The 20,114-nt window shown below is 42.0% G+C and overlaps 1 long non-coding RNA gene across 1 annotated transcript in view; it reads left to right on the top strand.

The window, feature by feature from the left end:
- Window positions 1-14,916: 14,916 nt before the first annotated feature.
- LOC129034748 (uncharacterized) overlaps window positions 14,917-20,114 on the top strand; it is a 36,851-nt gene continuing 31,653 nt past the window's right edge. Inside the window, exon 1 of the long non-coding RNA XR_008501998.1 lies at window positions 14,917-14,970. This is a non-coding gene — a long non-coding RNA (uncharacterized LOC129034748). The remainder of the gene's footprint in view (window positions 14,971-20,114) is intronic.

The raw sequence follows: 20,114 nt of genomic DNA, 5'->3' as shown, positions 1-20,114 counted from the left end.
TTTGGCCTCATCTGCCATATTTAGTTAAGATAATGCTAGATGTCGCAATACACCCCCTAAATGTAGAATGAATCAACAGAGTAGAAATTTATTTCTTGCTTACATTAAGCCCAAATGCATGTTTCCAATTGCCAAGCTGCTCTTCTCCAAGCAGAGATGCAGGGACCCAGCTACTGAAGGAGCCCTTGTTTTTCCCAGTTGCTGAGGAAAGTGGTTAAAGAAGGCGCCTCACTTCTGAAACACTCCAGCCCAGAAGCAACAGGCATCAGTTCTGCTCACCTTCCACTGGTGAGAACAAGTTACGTGGGCACACCAAGATGCAAGGGGAAAGAGAGACCCTGGCCTGGCAGTCCCTTTCTGGTGACATCTCTCCACTATGAAAGGGGAGCGTGAACCTCTGTTGGACAGCTATCTGTCTTGATCACATCTGCCCCCCATTGGTAGGTAAAAAACTTTGATTACTTCCCTACCGATTTGCTTGTCTGCCTCCTTTTTGTATCTCTGGTCATGTATCTTACTCAAGGATCTTCTAATTCTCTTTCTAGTATAATGTGATTAAAAGAACACTGAGCTAGAATCAGAAGACCTGGGTTCTGGAGTTATTGAGACTTCCTCACAGGATGATCTTGAGCAAGTCATTTTCCCTCATGTGTCTGTTTCCTTATCTGCAAAATAAAGGTATTAATAGCTACTATACAGGGACGTTAGGAAGATTAAATGTGATTCACATCCAAAGTACGTAGTATAGTGCCTGACAAATAAGAGAAACTCAACATATATTCAGTTATGAATTGAATGATGAAAGAAACTTTTATCAGTCATTTTCCTACCACCTTCTACTGGTCCCTGTGGCTGTGTGTATTGGCATTATTTAGGTATATGGGGGCATGAGGAGGTGATGGGAGGGGAACTGGAGTTTTCTCAGCTACTCAATAAAGGCACTGAAGGCAGGAACTGCATGTGAGCTCCCTTTTATAGGTCCCCCTTCAGGCACACGGAGCGAATGCCTGGTAAACTGGTGAATGCATTTTGTTGAATCATGGATGAGCGTTTACACCATTGCCTCAAAGGGGCTGAATACTGAGGCAACCACAGTTATGGCTGTACCCTAGAGCTGGAGCTGCCTCATCTCCAAGTATCAGACTATGTTTGTTCTTCTGGTTCCAGGGTGAAAGGCAATGTTTCCAAGGTGGGAAGGTCAGTCCTGGTCCTTTCCTGACTGAAAATGTGAGAGGACCCTTCTGTTCACCAGGCAGCTGGCTTCTGGCCTCTGAGCTGACCTCAGTAGTCAAATTGCCCACTTGGGTATTCAAAGCAATAAGTCCTTCTAGCAAACCATAGGCAACTGCCGTTAGGCTTGAGTTTGGTATTCAAACTCGAGTCCTGAATGGGCCACTAACTTAACAGGGCTGAGTGGTCAAGTGAAAAGACCAGGGGCTTTGCAGTTCCACAGCGCTGGCTTCAACTCTGGGCTTGGCAGGGAGGCTTTAGGCGACTTCTTCAGCCATCCCAAGACTCAGTTTCTTCATATGCAAAATGAGCACCACCATCCTGCCACCCTCTCTTCCTTTCTCCTTCTCGTACAGGGTTGCTGAGAAGCAGATGCATATTAAGGTTGAGAGGTTAGGCTCTGGAGGCAGACTCCTGGTTCATGTGATTGTGGCAAGTTACCTAACCTTTCTTTGCCTCAATTTCCCTGTATGTAAAATGGGACAATAATACTTCCTACTATATATGCTTGTGAGTTAATTTATGTGAAATGCCTAGAGTAGTGCCTGGCAATCAATAATAAGCAATCAACTATAATAAGTAATTAATAGCTACTATTATTTTTAAATCATTTATTTTATTTTTTAATTGACAAGTAATTATTGTACATATTCATGGGGTACATAGTGATATTTTGATACATATAATGTGTTGTGATTAGATAAGGGTAATTAGCATAGACATCATCTCAAACATTTATCATGTCTTAATGTTTCGAATATTCGATATCCTCCTTCTAGCTATTTGAAACTAAATATATTTTTGTTACCTATAGTCTTCCTACAGTGCTATAGAACACTAGAATTTATTCCTCCTATCTAGCTATAATTTTGTATCCTTTAACAAATCTTGGCTGGGTGTGGTGGCTCATGCCTGTAATCCCAGCACTTTAGGAGGCCGAAGTGGGAGGATTGTTTGAGCCCAGAAGTTCAAGACCAGCCTGGACAACATAAGAAGATCCTGTATCTACAAATAATTTTTTTTAAATTAGTGCATGCCTGTAGTCCCAGCATGTTGGGAGGCCGGAGTGGGAGGATTACTTGAGCCCAGAAATTCAAGACCAGCCTGGACAACATAAGGAGACCCTGTATCTGCAAATAAATTTTTTTAAATTAGTGGGGTGTGGTAGCACATGCCTGTAGTCCCAGCTACTTGGGAAGCTGAGGTGGGAGGACTGCTGGAGCCTGCGAGGTCAAGGCTGCAGTGAGCCGTGACTGTGCCACTGCACTCCAGCCTGGAAGGCAGAGCGAGACCCTGTCTCAAAACAAAAGCAAAAATAAAAATAATCTCCTCCCTCCCTCTCCACTACCCTTCTCAGCCTTAGTATCTTCTGTTTAACTGTTTACTTCTATGAGATCAACTTTTTTGTTTTAGTTTCCACATATGAATAAGAACATGTGGTGTTTTCTCCTGGCTTATTTCACATAGCATAATGTCCTCTAGTTTCATCCATGTTGCCTGGAATGACAGGATTTCATTCTTTTTTTATGGCTGAATGGTATTCCATTGTGTATATGTACCACATTTTCTTTATTCATTCATCTCATATTGGACATCTAGGTTGATTCCATATTTTGGCTATTGTGAATAGCACTGCAATAAACATGGGGGTGCAGATGTCTCTTAATTGCTCTTATTAGAACTATGATTACTATTAGAAGAATTCAATGAATGTAGCATTGTTTGATAACTCTGAAGTCACAACCCTTAGATTTTATTACTAAAGCAATAGGCCTTCTCTGGTCCCCACTGAGTCATGCTGCTGCTCCAGCCCTATTTTCTGGTCTCTTTGCAATTGTGGGAAATTTCTCAGCACCAATGGGGGCACTTGCTTGACTTTTATGCTTCTCTTTGCTGTGGCTGAGAGCTGGTGGGCTTCTTCCACGTCTGGGCCTGTGCTCTGGTGTATTCTACCCTACAGTGCTTAGAATACATGTTCCCTTCAGTACAACTCCTAATCACACTCACTGAAGCATATCTGCATGTTTGTACTATCCCTGGAGTGAGAGGGAACTGGCCCCAGGCCAGCACCACAGACTACAGAGGGGAAACTGCGATGCCAGGGTCTCTTTTACTGTGAACCATCTTCTGATACCCTACTCTGGGAAACTGTGGGACATGGGGTTAGTGGAGGGAAAGACCACCCACCTGGAGGTTAAGAGGGTGGGGCTTGGGATCTGACAAATCTGCATTTGAATCTGTTTCACCTTTCCATAGTTTAGTTATGTTAGCTCATTGACTTCACCCTTCTGAGCCTCAATTTCTTAATCCAGAAACTAGGCATAATAATACCTACTCCACAGTGGTGTTGTGGATCAGATGATTCAGTAGCTGGCATGTAGCAAGTGTTCAACTAAAGCCAGCAGGCCACGAGTCAGTGAAACCGGGTCCTAATAAATCAGCTACAAATGTTCTGCAAAGCACTGGGCAAGTCACTTAACATCTCTGGGTCTTCATTGTCTTCATCTTTATACCATGTCAGTTTAGCTAAGCTGGAATCATGTTTCCCAGAATTCCTTTTCCTTTGCAGATCTGATTTTAGAGTTGGCCACAACACAAATCTGTGCTAGATCTGGAAGATGGAAGTAAAGCAGTAGCCATTTTTATGCTGTGGCAGCATACACACTGTTGCTAATCTGCTTGCTCGGCTTGGTGTGTGGCTGCCCAGATCCTACAGCTCCTTCAGCTCCTGCAAGATCCTTTAGCTTTTTCAAGTCCCATGCCAGGGTGTGTGCAGTTGCATGCTGCATTAGTCAGGGTTCTCTAGAGGGACAGAACTAAGGGTATATATATATATATATGAGTTTACTAAGTGTTAATTCACATGATCATAAGGTCGCACAATAGGCCGTCTGCAATCTGAGGAGCAAGGAGAGCCAGTCTGAGTCCTAAAACTGAAGAACTTGGAGTCTGATGTTCAAGGGCAGGAAGCATCCAGCATGGGAGAAAGATGTAGGCTGGGAGGCTAGGCCAGTCTCATCTTCACATTTTTCTGCCTGCCTTATATTCTAGCCATGCTGGCAGTCGATTAGATGGTTCCCATCCAGATTAAGGGTGGGTCTGCCTTTCCTAGCCCACTGACTCAAATGTTAATCTCCTTTGGCAACACCCTCACGACACACCAAGGATCAATACTTTGCATCCTTCAATCCAATCAAGTTGACACTCAGTATTAACCATCACACATGCAAAGAGCATAGCTTCTTCTGCAGGTCCTACACAACACTGAGGGTGGAGGACATGGTAGACAGATGCAGCTTCCAGTTTACCTTCATGCATTCCTCATTTTCCACTAAGTTCCAGTTCATTCTTGGTCTCCATCACTTCATGTCCAGCTGTCCTTCCTGACTTCCAGCCTGGCTGACCTGTATGAACTTTAGGCACAACCCACAACACAGACACTTCAGCAGCCAATGCAATTGCGTAAGGTCTAATTTCTAGAATACATTGCTTATTCTATGTCAGTCTTAGTGAATCTACTTCTCTGCTCAAACTCTAACAGATACAGTGGGGCTAGTAGCAGCAACCTCACAAGGTTACTTGAAGGATCAAATGAGATAATGGATGAGAAACTGCTTTGAAAAGTATAATGTGCTTTAGGTGTGCCTTTTAAAATAAATCACATATAGAAAAATGTATTAATGAAACTCAAAAGTATAATTCTTTCAGATATTTTAAAAGCAAAACAAAACTGCAAGCAGAACTCCTGGTCTCCCTGAGCCCTGCTCCACTATCTTCTCTCCAGTTGCTCAAGCCACAGTTCCTAGATGACCTTTGACACCGTTCTCTCCTACACACCCTTGCACATATTCAGAGCTTAGTCACATCTCATTGCCTACACTGCTAACACCCTGGTGCAAGCCATCATGCCTCTTGTCAGGATTATGGCAACAGTCTTCTCCCTGGCCCCTTGCTTCTACTCTTTGCCCCAAAATGATCTGGTAAAAACTCGAGTTAGATTATCTCATTCTCTGCTCAAAGCCAGTCAGTTTCTTCCCTCTTGGAGGAAAATCCAAATTCCTCTCGATGACCTGACAGGCGCTTGGCTCTTCCTGCATCTCTCATCTCATTTCCTACCACCTTTTCCCTTGCTCACTCAGCTCACCATACTGGCTTCCTTGCTGCCCTTAAACATGCCAAGTGTGTGCCATTTCCTAAAACTCTTTCTCCTGTTTTTCAGAGAGAAGGAATCATCATACCCTGAAATGATGTGTCTCTAGTGTGACTGTTGGCTTAGACACATCTGGGAACTTCGCTTGCCACCCGTACCCAAGTATTTACCAGTAAACTATACGACCACAGACCAAAGCTGGATGCCATTCTGGAAAACGCTTTTTACCAAGAATTAAATGTGAAGTGAGGTTGCTGTTAGTCTTATGGTTAACAATGACAATTTAGATTTTAATTATTACTACCCACAACAACATCTTGCATCTCTGTAGCTATCCAGGGTTTTCAAAATGCTTTCATGTCTGTTATTTACTTTGGTCCTCACAACAGCACTAACAGTTGGGTATTATTTTCCCCTGTTTTACAGATAGGAAGACTAAGGCTCAGAGGAATCAATTAACTCCAGAGTCAAAGAGATAGTGGTTGACAAGATTAACTTTCAGGCAGATTTGCTGAGTCAAGGCTCTGTACTTTTTGTACTACAATTAGGAGCTTGCCAGGAGAACCTTATTCATAAGTAGGGTCAGATGCAATGCGAAGAAAGTTATTCTTGCCATTGCCACCGCCCGTGATTCAAAATGCTCCCAGCATGCCGAAACTTTTGAAAATTTTACACTTCCTTTTCAATGCAAATATCCCTGGGATTTGTGTGCAGAGTCAACCAGTTTACTTTCCTCCTGAGGTACCGCTACAGCAGAAATGGCCTTTTTTATTAATTAGCTGGGTGTGGGGGTGTGCATCTGTAATCCCAGCTACTCAGGAGGCTGAGGCAGAAGAATCACTTGAACCCAGGAAGGCAGAGGTTGCAATGAGCCAAGATTGCACCACTGCACTCCAGCCTGGATAGCAGAGTGAGACTCTGTCTCAAAAAAAAAATTGGCTGTTTTTGTTTTATGGGAAATTGAGGAAGGGAGAAAGGAGAAGTGTTAGGTGACAAAAAATTCTTTGCTTAATGAGACTTTAATCATGCTCCTCAACCTTCTCCTACGCCCATCTATACACTTTCTTAAAAAATCCAGTTTTAACAAGAACCCTGCTAAGTCATTTTAGCAAGAATCCCCGCCCTCTGTAGATGATCAGGTTTCTTATCCTCCACCATTCCCCAGGTGACTTCAGACCACCCTGGCCTGCCTTCAGCAAGAATCCTGTTAGGTCTGTCTATTAGTCAGTTCTTGCACTGCTATACAGAAGTACCTGAGACTGGGGTATTTATAAAGAAAAGAGGTTTAATTGGCTCACAGTTCCCAGGCTGCACAGAAAGCATGCTACTGGCATCTGCTTGGTTTCTGAGGAGGCCTCAGGAAACTTACAATCGTGGCAGAAGGTAAAGAGGGAGCCAGCATATCACATGGCTGGAGCAGAAGGAAAGAGAGTGAGGGGAAGAGGTGCCACACATTTTTAAACAACCGGGTCTTGTGATCACTCACTCACTATCCCAAGAACAGCACCAACAGGATGGTGCTAAACTATTCCTGAAGGACCACCCCATGAGCCAATCACCTCCCACCAGGCCCCACCTCCAATACTGGGGATTACAATTCGACATGAGATTTGGTGGGGACATAGCTCTAAACCATAACAGTCAATTTAGCCAGAATTCTCCTTACTAATTTCTTAGTAATTTTCCACTCCCACCATGCTCTTTGGCTATAAATTCCTACTTACCCATGTTATATTCAGGGTTAAACCCAATCTCTCTCCCACTCTGCAAAATCCCATTACAGTGCTCCCTATACCTATTGCAATGATCATGAATAAATTCTTCCTTACTGTGCTCTAGCAAGTATTATTGAATACTTTTTTTCTTTAGCATAGGAAGTATATCATTCAGGTAAGTTGAGTAGTCATATTATCCTCACCTTTTGATTAGCCAATATGATTCAAAGTGCTGAAAACAAGTTGTCAAAGGGCAAAATCATATCATGTTGTTTCCCTTGTAGAATGAAGGGTATTAGATTAAATATTGCTAAATTTGTTTCTAACATCCCATGAGCCCAACTCACTGAACTTTTGCAGCAAACTTGTGATGAGGGAACTGCAGAGAAATGTATCCTTTAAAAAAGTTAGAAAAGGTCATATTTCTCAGCACTACAGGCCTGCCCTATAAAAGCAAACAAGTGTTTCAAAAAAATATGGGATTTTCTGTCACTCAAGTAAGAACCTTGATTATATCACTGGGACATTTGTCGCAGACTCAGAATTGCAATGTTCTTGGCAAAGTGGAAAAGATTCTGGAATTTGGAGCTAAGAAACCCTGAGTATATGTGTCATGGGTCTCATACTTATTGTTTATTACTAATACTATTGCTATTTTTTGGGGCACTGATACCAGTATTTTATGTTTTCCCTGCATTATCTCACTTAACTCATCCCACTCCCCAGCAATTCTGTTAGGGAGATGTTATTACCTCTATTTTATATATGAAGAAATGGAGGCTTAAGATCACAAAGCTGCTATGTGTAAAAGCTGGGATTTTTTTTTCCTTATTTTCTTTTTAGAGACAGGGTCTCATTTTGTCATCCAGGCTGGAGTGTAGTGGCATAATCATAGGTCACTGCAGCCTCGAACTCCTGGGATGAAACAATCTTCCTGTCTCAGCCTCCCGAGTAGCTGGGACCACAGGCCTGCATGACCATGCCAACTAGGGCTGGGATTTTAACATAGGTCTCTCCCACTCTAAAACTGATGTTAGTCAGGAGTTTCAGGGAGGGCACAAAACTGGAGGTGATTGCTTTAATTTAATTTAAAAGATTTTAGGTAAAGTCCGTTTGAATCCTGAAGGTTGCTTACTACTATGAGATACTGCCTTCTTTGCAGGATTGTTTTGGGATTAGAGAAACCCATTGATATGGTTTGGCTGTGTCCCCACAGATATCTCATCTTGAATTATAGCTCCCATAATCCCCATGTGTCATGGGAGGAACCCAGTGGGAGGTAATTAAATCATGGGGGCAGGCTTTCCCATGCTGTTCTCATAATAGTGAATAATTTCATGAGATCTGATGGTTTTATGAAGGGCTGGTCCCCTACACACGCTCTCATGCCTGATGCCATGTAAGATGTGCCTTTGCTCCTCCTTCACCTTCTGCCATGATTGTGAGGCCTCCCCAGCCATGTGGAACTGTGAGTCCATTAAACCTCTTTCCTTTATCAATTACCCAGTCTTGGATATGTCCTTATAGCAGCATGAGAATGGACTAATACACCCATATAAAGGACCTAGCATAAGGCCTGACATATAGTTGGTACTGAGTAAATGGAACAGGAGGTGGTATAGGATGGCGACTGGGAACCCTGCTCTGGAGTGAGACTTCCTAAGTACAAATCACTTCTTCCACTTGGTAGCTGTGTGACCTTGGGAAAGTGATATAACCCCTCTAAGCCTAACTTTTCTCACATATAAAATGGAGATGATAACCAATGTATTCCAAGGATTAAATGAATGAGCTGATATGCATAAAGAACCTAGTACTGTTCCTGGTTCATTGTTGTCAACAGGAAATTTTGACTATGGTTTTTATTAATAGGATTATTTTTTTCAGTCTCCACCTGTGCTGCTCACTCCACGAACAAGGATGGTGGCAGGAGTTGTGGTGAGTAGTGAATGGGGAGGGAGGTGGGTATGGTTTGGATATGTGTCCCCTGTAAATCTCATGTTGAAGTGTGATCCCCAGTGTTGGAGGTGGGGCCTGATTGGAGGTGTTTGGGTCATGGGGCAGGTCCCTCATGAACATCTTGGTGAGGTCCTTGGGTAAGGAGTAAGTTCTTACTCTGTTAGTTACTGTGAGATCTAATTATTAAAAAGAGTCTGTGACCAGGTGCAGTGGCTCGCACCTATAATCCCAGCACTTTGAGAGGCCAAGTAGGGAGGATTGCTTGAGCCCAGGAATTCAAGACCAGTCTGGGCAACATGGCGAAACCCCATCTCTACGAAGAATAAAAAAAATTTGCCAGGCATGATGTGTGTGCCTGCAGTCCCAGCTACTTGGGAGGTTGAGGTAGGAGGCTCACTTGAGACCAGGAGGTTGAAGCTGTGGTGAGCCATGGTTGTACTACTGCACTCCAGCCTGGGTGACAGAACAAGACCTTGTCTCAAAAAATAAATGTATAAAAAGTAAAGAGTCTGGGGCCTCCCCACTCTCTCTCTTGCTTCCTCTCCTGCCATGTGCCATGCCTGCTCCCCCCTTGCTTTCTGCCATGAGTAAAAGCTTCCTGAGGCCTCACCAGAAGCTGAGCAGATGCTGGTGCCATGCTTGTACAGCCTGCAGAACTGTGATCCAAATAAATCTCTCGTCTTTATGTTACCCAGTCTCAGGAATTACTTCGTAGCAATGCAAAATGGATGAACACAGAAGTGAACACCCCACATTTCCTTGGGGCTTCCTCTTCAGCAAGCTCCCAAGCATGAAGAGAAGGCCTCCAAGGGTCTGCTGGACCCATTTCTCCATCTTCTATCAGCTCAAGCTCCCTTGAGTGGCTTGGTTAGGGGGCACTGGTGAACCTGTGAGGAGAGCAGCTTAGGCCCTGCGGTAGGGGAGAGCAGAGAGTGAGGCGTGAAGGCAAGCAGGAGAGGAGAGTGCTGGTGTTCCTAGGAGGTGGGGCGGAGACACTGGGAACCCCAGGCTGGGTGTCAGATTCCCAAGACGTGGTGGTTTTGTATTTACATCCCTGTGTGGGCAGGGGGCCAGGGGGCCAGGGACTCAGGCAGTGAAGCCTCAGGCTGACTGTCACAGGTGCAACACTGGCAAGCGGGGGCTGGTAGCTGGCTTTTCCAAGGGCTCAAGGGCACCACGGACTATCCAGAGGTTTTGTGCTCTTTCTTGTGACAAAGCGTCTAAGGCCTCCAGGCTGCCCAAGCCTCAGGTCAGCAAAGGTAAGAGAGGTTGTGGGGTGTGTGGTGTGGAAAGGCCTGCTCCTATCAGATGAGGATGCTTCTCTTGTCGAGAGGGCTTGTGTGTAACTGGGGCCATGGACCTGCCCAGAGATGAGTGACCAGCACTGCTCTTCAAGCAGTTAAAGCAGCCTGCTCTCCCCAGCAGAAATGCACACGAAACAGCCAAACATCAGACCCTGCACTACCTCCTGCCTCCAGGATATCCCAAGAGGCTCCTAGGGCATCACTTCTGGCCTCAAAAACGGAGTCGAATTTTGAATGTTTTTCAGTTGTCTTTATCTTTTCCAGTGCTGGAAATATAAGCTGTTCATACTATTTGGTAAGAATGAGGGAAAAGATTATGTCGATCACAATGACTACCACAGTGGAAAAGAGCACGGTGTCTGACTTGTAGTTGTTGCTCAATAAATATTTATTGAATGGCTGAATGAAGCTCATACAGGGAAAAAGACTTGAAGGAAAAAAGTCCCTCTAAAACGTTGTTATAGGTTGGTGGTAGGATTAGTGGTGATTTTTTATATTTTCGCTAGCCTCTGGAGTTTTGTATTGTGGTAATAAGATTATTATAATAACAGATAATTATGACCAAAAGAAAATTAGAGCCAAAATTAAGTGGTCTTTTTCGTATGAGGCACACGTCTGCTTGCAGCATCAGCAGTCAGCTGTGGGAACAAGGCCTGTTGAGGGGACACATTTTTACATCTATTTTAGGTCATCTATTTCCACCTCTGCTCTTCCTCTTCAAAAAGAAGGAAATCTATCTCTACTCCAAGTGAACACATGCTGACCGTCTTCCTCCCTGAGCTAATTAGTGCCTCGTCTAAAATCCTGCTGAGATTCTAGAGAGGCAAGGTTTTATAGTAGTTAAGGGGCTTTAGGATAGACCCATCATCTGGGTTCCTTATAATGTACTGTTAATTCTGAAAAAAATTTCTTCATGATATATATATATTTTTAAAAAAGCATTTTCTCCTGATTTTAACACTGCATTGCAACCTAGATAAAGTCGGCAGTAAGCAGTTGGTCCCTTTACTGTAAACTAGCACAGTCCTAAAGATTGTTGTCCAACCAAGAGCAGGTTAGGTTGGGGGAAACCTACTCCCAGGCCTCCCTGAGGAATTGGTCCTAAAATATTTACCTATTATCTTCCAACCCCATAACCCTCCAGGCTAAAATGAAGCCTGCTAAGGGAGCTGTGGCCATTTGGGGATTAGGCCAGAAGAGCTGGCTCCTGTGCTATCGGGTGACAAGATTCAGAGACAAGATAGAAGCACCTTCCTCATCTCCTGAGACCTAGTTGCCAACTCCACTGGAAAGTTACAGTTGCTATGGTGACAGGCTACATAAGGCACACTCAGCATAAGTGCCATTTAAAAAATAACTCCACCTTTTCTTTCTCCTTTTCTTTCCTTTTTGTTTTGAGACAGGATCTAGCTCTACCACCCAGGCTGGAGTACAGTGGCACCATCACAGCTCACTGCAGGCTTTACCTCCTGGGCTCAAGCGGTTCTCCTCACTCAGCCTCCCAAGTAGCTGGGACTACAGGCATGCACTACCATGCCCAGCTAATTTATTTTTATTTTTTTTTTTGTAGAGATGGAGCCTCATTATGTTGCCCAGTCTGGTCTCGAACTCCTGGTCTCAAGGGATTCTCCTACCTCAGCCTCCCAAAATGCCGGGATTATAGGCGTAAGCCACTGCACCCGGCCCTCCACCTTTCCTTAAACTATTCAGAAACCCTCTTTGACACAGGGTCAGGTTAAGATGCTTGAACTTTTGGGTAAAGAACAAGGCTGGGTGTAGTGGCTCATTTCTGTAATCCTAGCACTTTGGGAGGCCTAGGCGGGTGGACTGTTTGACTCCAAGAGTTCGAGACCAGCCTAGGCAACATGGCGAGACCCAGTCTCTACAAAAAATACAAAAACAAATTAGCCAGGTGTGATGGTGTATGCCTGTAGTCCCAGCTACTCAGGAGGCTGAGTGGAGAGGATTGCTTAAACCTGGGAGGTTGAGGCTGCAGTGATCCATGATGGCGCTACTGCATTCCAGCCTGGGTGATAGAGCCAGATCCTGTAAAAAAAAAGAAGAAAAAGAAGAAGAAGAGGAAGAAGAAGAGAAAGAAGAAGAAAAAGAAGAAGAAGAGAAGAAGAGGAAGAGGAGGAGGAGGAGGAGGAGGAAGAAAAAGAAGGGAAAAGAAAAGAAAAATATGTCTGAGAATTTCTGGAATGCATCCTGAATTCCCAATAGAGATTCCTGGAATGCATGCTTCACACCAGGGAATTTCCGTTCCTTTCTTACTGGGCAATTGTTATGGGGATCTGGATTTATTTCTGGCTCTGTCACTAACTTTTTGGGTAACTCTCATTCAAGTCACTTTGCGTCTTGAGGCCTCAGTTTCCTCATCTGTAAAATGGGAACAATAATCCTCACCTCATAGGCTTGTTGTGCAGATGAAATGAGATGAAATATGTGAGAAGACTCCCTTCCCTCCTTTCTCTACAAAATGTCAGGACTGTGCCTATCACAGGAGAACAGTAATATTCTCCTCAGTGCAGATTGTCAACCGCCGTACCAACTTGTGCTAAGTCTGTTCACGCATACCACCTGAGTCAGAGCTTTTCATTAATGCCAGGGGAATTCCAGCTCAGCTCCCCCAGTCAAGGAGTTCTGAGTCATGTTTCATCAAGGATTTATTGCAGGAGTACTTTGGGAAAGAAGGACGCATGCTGCTCTGAGGAACTGGGACCACACCCTGGTGCTTGGGAATTGGTGGCAGTGGTTGCATTTTGTTGTTGGCTTGTTTGTTTTAAAATATCCACATCCTGTCCCACAGCTGGAGCATAAAATCAAGCTTTAGTTGTGGGATTTTTGTTTACTTTATTCACTAGTTGGGCTGGTCAGAAGTTTAACGGAGGTCAATGCCTTTAACATTGCTTGGATTCTATAAAGAGAATTCTAGCAGTTTTTGCTACTAAATAGCCTAGTGTAAAAGAGGAACTTAGAAAAATTGACCCACATGGTCTGTTTGCTTTTAGGATAAATTAATTTTTGTTTTGCTTACAAAAATAATAACAACTTCTGAATGTTTATATGTTTTCATTTTGCACAGGAAGCTTTGTCAATAGAAAATGTTGGTAGAAAAAGTAATTAAAGAAATAAATGTGGCAACTCTCACAGCTGTAAATCATTGATTTCGTCCCATTTGTCCCACCCCCCAAAAAAAGAAAAAAGAAAGAAAGAAAAGAGGGAGAGGGAGAAAGACAGAGAAAAAAGAAAAAGAAGGAAAGAAAGAGAGTTAGCCTTATTGCCAGAGGATGATTCCCTGTCAGTTTTCAAAAATCTTCCTCATGTCCCTTCTCACAGAATATTTCAGAGGTCTGGAAAATATTTGATTTGTAAAGACTGCGAGTAGACCAAGTACAGCTTCTTAAAAATATCTTTCAAAATTGAATAACACCCTGTGCTGTTTTCATGATAAACATAATACTTGTTTATTCAAGAAAAATGAGAAAATATTGAAAAGCAGAAAGGGAAAGAATCCCTGTGCCCAACTGCCACTGTGACTGACATTGGGTGTATTTTCTAGCAGTCTTTTTACTTTACCTGTGTCTCCTCACTTGTTTTTGATGGAGATAATGATGGGGTGTATGTGCATTTGCACTCTGGGTCTTTCACATAACAGCAGCATTTGCTGAAGGCTCGCTGGGTGCCCATACTATCTACCATTGCTCAGGGCTTTTAAGCCAGGCTGACAGTCTCACATGTCCACTGGCTCATTATCCACCAGCAGCAGCAGCAGCAGCAGCTACATAACCATGATTCAGTTTCTCTCTGTTTCCTTGGCACCACAACATGTGAAAACAGCTGGATGAATTTCATCCAGTTTGAAGGGTATTTGAAGGTGATTTCACTTCAAATATGGGGTATATGGCAACAATTTCACCATGGGAAGCTCAGGGTGGAGGGGAGCCTCGGTTTTTTATTTCCACCCAGAGAGGGGACTGTGACACTTCATTCTGAAGATTTCCCTGAGTTCGGACATTTACCTTATTTAAGGTTTGCTCTAATTTTATGGATGGGGAAACTTCTGGGTTCATTATATTTCCAAAAATCATCATTTTCCCCCAGTGGGTGCACATAAGAAATTATACCTTACTGGAACCCCTTTAAAGGCATTAATTCCATGTCAGGAAGGATTTTTTCAGAAGAAAACTTTTTTAAAGAGTCTAAAATGTTAGTCAGAATGCGAAAGATGTTTGAGGCCCAAAGAAGAGACATGCAATGAGATTTCTTAGGGCAGTTCACCAAGAGAGACACACTTTTTCCAAGGCACTTGGGGAAGATGTCTGACTCGGGCATGTTGAAACACCCAAGTCGATGGGTATTCATCCTCCACAGCAATGAAACTTAGGCACAAAGAGGGGCCCTTATGATGCCAATTGGGAGATACAGCTCATTGGATTAAGCTGTCAGGGACATACAAAACCAACAGTGGTTTCAAATATGAGGCTTAACCCAAAATTCCTCTTGGCAGACACTCCACAATATAACAATGAAGCTGTTTCCCACATGGCAACTCCATGGACTCTTCAGGGTGAGACGTGAAGATGTGTTTATGCGTATCTCAACAACTAAAGTGTGTATACAGACATTTTTTTTCTATTTACTGAGCTGAAAATTATTAGAGGTCTCTTTGAATTATTGTATCTCTGAACATTAATTTTCAAGTAGTTTCTATTAAACTTGATTCTTCTGAGCAATGATTGCTTGAAATTATAACAATGGCTATTCTTACGGAGTTAAAACACTCACTAATACTCAATTAGAAATATGCTAGATGCTGTCCTTAGTACACTACATGCTTCATTTCAAATAATCCCTACAGCAATTCCAGGAGATGGGTATAGGCACACCTCATTTTATTAAGCTTCACTTTATTTTTATTTTCTTTTAAACATTTTTTATGGGTACACCGTAGGTGTATATACTTATGAGTTACGTGAAATGTTTTGATACAGGGTTACAATGTGTAATTATCACATCAGGGTAAATGGGGTATCCATTATCTCAAGCATTTATCCTTTGTGTTACAAACAATCCAGTTATACTCTTTTCATTATCTCAAAATGTACAATTAAATTATTTTTGACTCAGTCATCCTGTTGTGCTATCAAATACCAGATATTATTCATTGTATATTTTTGTACCCATTAATCCCCATTCTCCCCCTACCCTCTGCCACCCTCACTACCCCTCCCAGCCTATCATTCTACTCTCTATCTTCATGAGTTCAATGTTTTAATTTTTAGCTCCTAAAAATAAGTGAGAACATGCAAAGTTTGTCTTTCTGTGCCTGGCTTATTTCACTTAAAATAATGATCTCTAGTTCAGCAATGTTGTTGCAAATGATAAGATCTCATTCTTTTTTATGGCTGAATAGTACTCCATTGTGTAGACGTATCACATTTTCTTTACGCATTCTTCTGTCAGTGGACACTTAGGTTGTTTACAAATCTTAGCTATTGTGAATAATGCTGCATTAAACACGAGGCTGCAGATATCACTTCGATATACTGATTTTCTTTCTTTGGGGGTATACACCTAGCAATAGGATTGCTGGGTCATTTGGTAGCTCTATTTTTAGTTTTTTGAGGAACCTCCAAACTGTTCTCCATGGTAGTTGTTACATTCCCAAAACTGGATACAAGTGTCCCCTTTTCTCCACATCCTTGCCAGCACTTGTTATTGCCTGTCTTTTAAATAAAAGCCATTTTAACTGGAGTGAGATGATCTCATTGTAGTTTTGATTTGCATTTCTCTGATGATCAATGATTTTGAGCCCCTTTTCATATAGCTGTTTGCCATTTATATGTCATTTGAGAAATGTCTATTCAGATCTTTTGCCTTTTTTTTTTTTTCTTTTGGAGACAGGTTCTTACTCTGTCACCCAGGCTGGAGTACAGTGGTGCAATCACGGCTCACTGCAGCCCCAACCTCCCAGGTTCAAGCTATCCTTCCACCTCAGCCTCCTGATTAGCTGGGTCTACAGGCACGCACCGCCATGCCCTACTAAATTTTGTATTTTTTTTTGTGGAGACAGGGTTTCATCGTGTTGCTCAGGCTGGTCTCGAACTCCTGGGCTAAGCTGTCCATCTGCCTCATCCTCCCAAAGTGTTGGGTTTATAGGAGTGAGCCACTGCACCTGGCCTCTTTTGCCCTTTTATAAATCAGATTATTAGATATTTTCCTACAGACTTGTTTGAACTTCTTATATGTTCTGGTTATTAATCCCTTGTCAGATGAATAGTTGCAAATATTTTCTCCTATTCTGTGGGTTGTCTCTTTATTTTGTTGATTGTTTTCTTTGGCACACAGAAGCTTTTTAACTTGATGTGATCCCATTTGTCCATTTTTGCTTTGGTTGCCTGTGCTTGTGGAGTATTACTCAAAAAATCTTTGCCCAGGTCAATGTCTTGGACAGTTTCCCCAATGTTTTCTTGTAGTAGTTTGATAGTTTGAGGTCTTAGATTTAAGTCTTTAATCCATTTAGATTTGATTTTTGTATGTGGCAAGAAAGAAGGGTCTAGTTTTGTTCTTCTGCATATGGATATCCAATTTCCCCAACACTATTTATTTATTTATTTATTTATTTATTTTTTGGAGACAGAGTCTCACTCTGTCACCCAGGCTGGAGTGCAGTGGCGCGATCTCGGCTCACTGCAACCTCCGTCTCCCGGGTTCAAGCAATTCTCCTGCCTCAGCCTCCCAAGTAGCTGTGACTACAGGCACCAGCTGCCACGCTCAGCTATTTTTTTTGTATTTTTAGTAGAGATGGGGTTTCACCGTGTTTCCCAGGCTGGTCTCGAACTCCTGAGCTCAGGCAATCCACCTGCCTCAGCCTCCCAAAGTGCTAGGATTACAGGCATGAGCCACTGCGCCTGGCCCCAACACCATTCATTAAAGAGACTGTCCTTTCCTCAATGTATGTTCTTGGAATCTTTGTAGAAAATCAGTTCACTGTATATGTATGGATTTGTTTCTGGGTTCTCTATTCAGTTCCATTGGTCTATGTTTTTGTTTTTATGCCAGTGTCATGCAGTTTTGGTTACTGTAGCTCTGTAGTATAATTTGAAGTCAGGTAATGTAATTCCTCCAGTTTTGTTCTTTTTGCTCATGATAGCTTTGGCTATTCTGGGTCTTTCGTGGTTCCATATAAATTAAAGGACTTTTCTTATTTCTGTGAAGAATTTCATTGGTATTTTGACAGGGGTTGCATTGATTTGAGTAGTATGGACATTTTAACAATATCAATTCTTCCAATCCATAAACATGGAATATTTTTCCATTTTCTGTTTCCTCTTCAATTTCTTTCATCAATGTTTTATAGATTTCATTTTAGAGATCTTTCACTTCTTTAAGTTAATTCCTAGGTATTTAGTTTTATTTGTAGCTATTTTAAATGAAATTACTTTCTTAATTTCTTTTTCAGATTGTTCACTGTTGACATATAGGAATGCTACTGATTTTTGCATGTCAATTTTGTATACTGCAACTTTATTGAATTTGTTGATTGATTCTAATAGTTTCTTTTGAAGTCGTTAGGTTTTTCCAAATATAAGATCATATCATCTACAAACAAGGATAATTTGACTTCTTCCTTTCCAGTTTGGATGCCCTTTATTTATTTATCTTGTCTGATTGCTCTGGCTAGGAATTCCAGGACTATGCTGAATAAAAATGATGAAAGTGAGCATCCTTGTCATATTCCAGATTTTAGAGGAAAGGCTTTCAGTTTTCTCCCATTCAGTATGATACTAGCTATGGGTCTGTTGTATATGGCTTTTATTACATTGAGGTTTTATATTCAGTTTTTTGAAGATTTTTATTGTGAAGGGATGTTCAGTTTTATCCAATGTTTTTTTCAGTATCAACTGAAATGATCATATAGTTTTTGTCCCTTATTCCGTTGATATGATGTGTCACTTTGATTGATTTGCCTATGTTGAACCATCCTTGCATCCCAGGAATAAATCTCATGTGGTCATTATGAATGATCTTTTTAATGTCCTGTTGAATTCAGTTTGCTAGTACTTTGTTGAGGATTTTTGTGTCAATGCTCATCAAAACTACAGGATATTGGCTTGTAGTTTTCTTTTAAATTTGTCTTTTCTGGTTTTGATATGAAGACCTTGTAGAATGTGTTTGGAAGCATTCCCTCCTCCTCTGTTTTTCAGAATAGTTTGAGTAGAATTGGTATTAGTTCTTCTTTAAATATTTGGTAGAATTTAGCAGTGAAGCCATCAGGTCCCAGGCTTTTCTTTGCTGGGAGACTTTTTATTAGGGCTTCGATCTTGTTACTTGTTAGTAGTGTGTTTGGGTTTTGGATTTCTTCATGATTCAATCTTAGTAGGTTGTATGTGTCTAGGGATTTATCCATTTATTTTAGGTTTTCCCATTTATTGCCATACAGTCGCTCATAGTGACCTCTAAAGATCCTTTGAAATTCTATAGTATCAGTTGTAATATCTCCATTTTCATCTCTGATTTTATTTATTTGGGTCTTCTCTCTTTTTTTTTCTTAGTCTAGGTAAAGGTTTATCAACTCTGTTTATCTTTTTTAAAAAACAACTTTTTGTTTTGTTGAGTTTTGTATTGTTTTCTTCATTTCAGTTTTACTTATTTTATTTTTGCTTTGATTTTTTTTTTTTTGAGACGGAGTCTTGCTCTGTCACCAGGCTGGAGTGCAGTGGTGTGATCTCAGCTCACTGCAACCTCTGCCTGCCAGGTTCAGGTGATTCTCCTGCCTCAGCCTCCTGAGTAGCTGGGACTATAGGCGTGCACCACCACGCCCATCTAATTTTTGTATTTTTAGTAGAGATGGGGTTTCATCACGTTGGCCAGGATGGTCTCGATCTCTTGACCTTGTGATCCACCTGCCTTGGCCTCCCAAAGTGCTGGGATTACAAGCATGAGCCGCTGTGCCCGGCCCTGCTTTGATTTTTATTATTTCTTTTCTTCTACAAACTTCAGGTTTGGTTTGTTCTTGCTTTTCTACTTCTTTAAGATCCATCATTAGATTGCTTATTTGAAGTCTCTTTCTTTCTTTCTCCCTCTCCCTCTCCCTCTCCCTCTCCCTCTCCCTCTCCCTCTCTCTCTCCCCCTCCCCCTCCCCCTCTCCCTCTCCCTCTCTCTCTCTCTCTTTTTCTTTCTTTCTTTCTTCTTTTTTTCCAGAGTCTCAGTCTGTCGCCCAGGCTGGAATGCAGTGGCTTGATCTTGGTTCACTGCAGCCTCAACCTCTCGGGCTCAAACTATCTTCCCACCTCAGTCTCCTGATGAGTTGGGACTACAGGTGCATGCCACCATGCCCAATTATTTTTTCTTTTTTGTATTTTTGGTAGAGACAGGGTTTTGACATGTTGCCCACCCAGATTGAGGGTAGGTCTGCCTCTCCCAGTCCACTGACTCAAATGTTAATCTCCTTTGGCAACACCCTCACAGACACACCCAGGACCAATACTTTGTATCCTTCAGTCCAATCAAGTTGACACTCAATATTAATCATCACAAGTAGAAAGTCAAAAAGATGAACCTATCAAAAATAATATCTATAACAACTTTTCAAGACATAAAAAATACAATAAGACATAAACAGGAACAGCAAAAAGTTTTATAATGGGGGAGACAGAGTTCTTATCAGTTCTCAGTATGAAGAGGGAAGTTTACAGCTAAAAGAGTCTACATAAAAAAACTGGAGGCCAGGCATGGTGGCTCATGCCTATA

Source organism: Pongo pygmaeus, chromosome 1 (assembly GCF_028885625.2).
Source record: "Pongo pygmaeus isolate AG05252 chromosome 1, NHGRI_mPonPyg2-v2.0_pri, whole genome shotgun sequence".
In the NCBI taxonomy this organism is placed as follows: domain Eukaryota; kingdom Metazoa; phylum Chordata; class Mammalia; order Primates; family Hominidae; genus Pongo; species Pongo pygmaeus.
The sequence above is the reverse complement of the archived record's forward strand: the minus strand, read 5'-3'. Positions and strand labels throughout refer to the sequence as shown.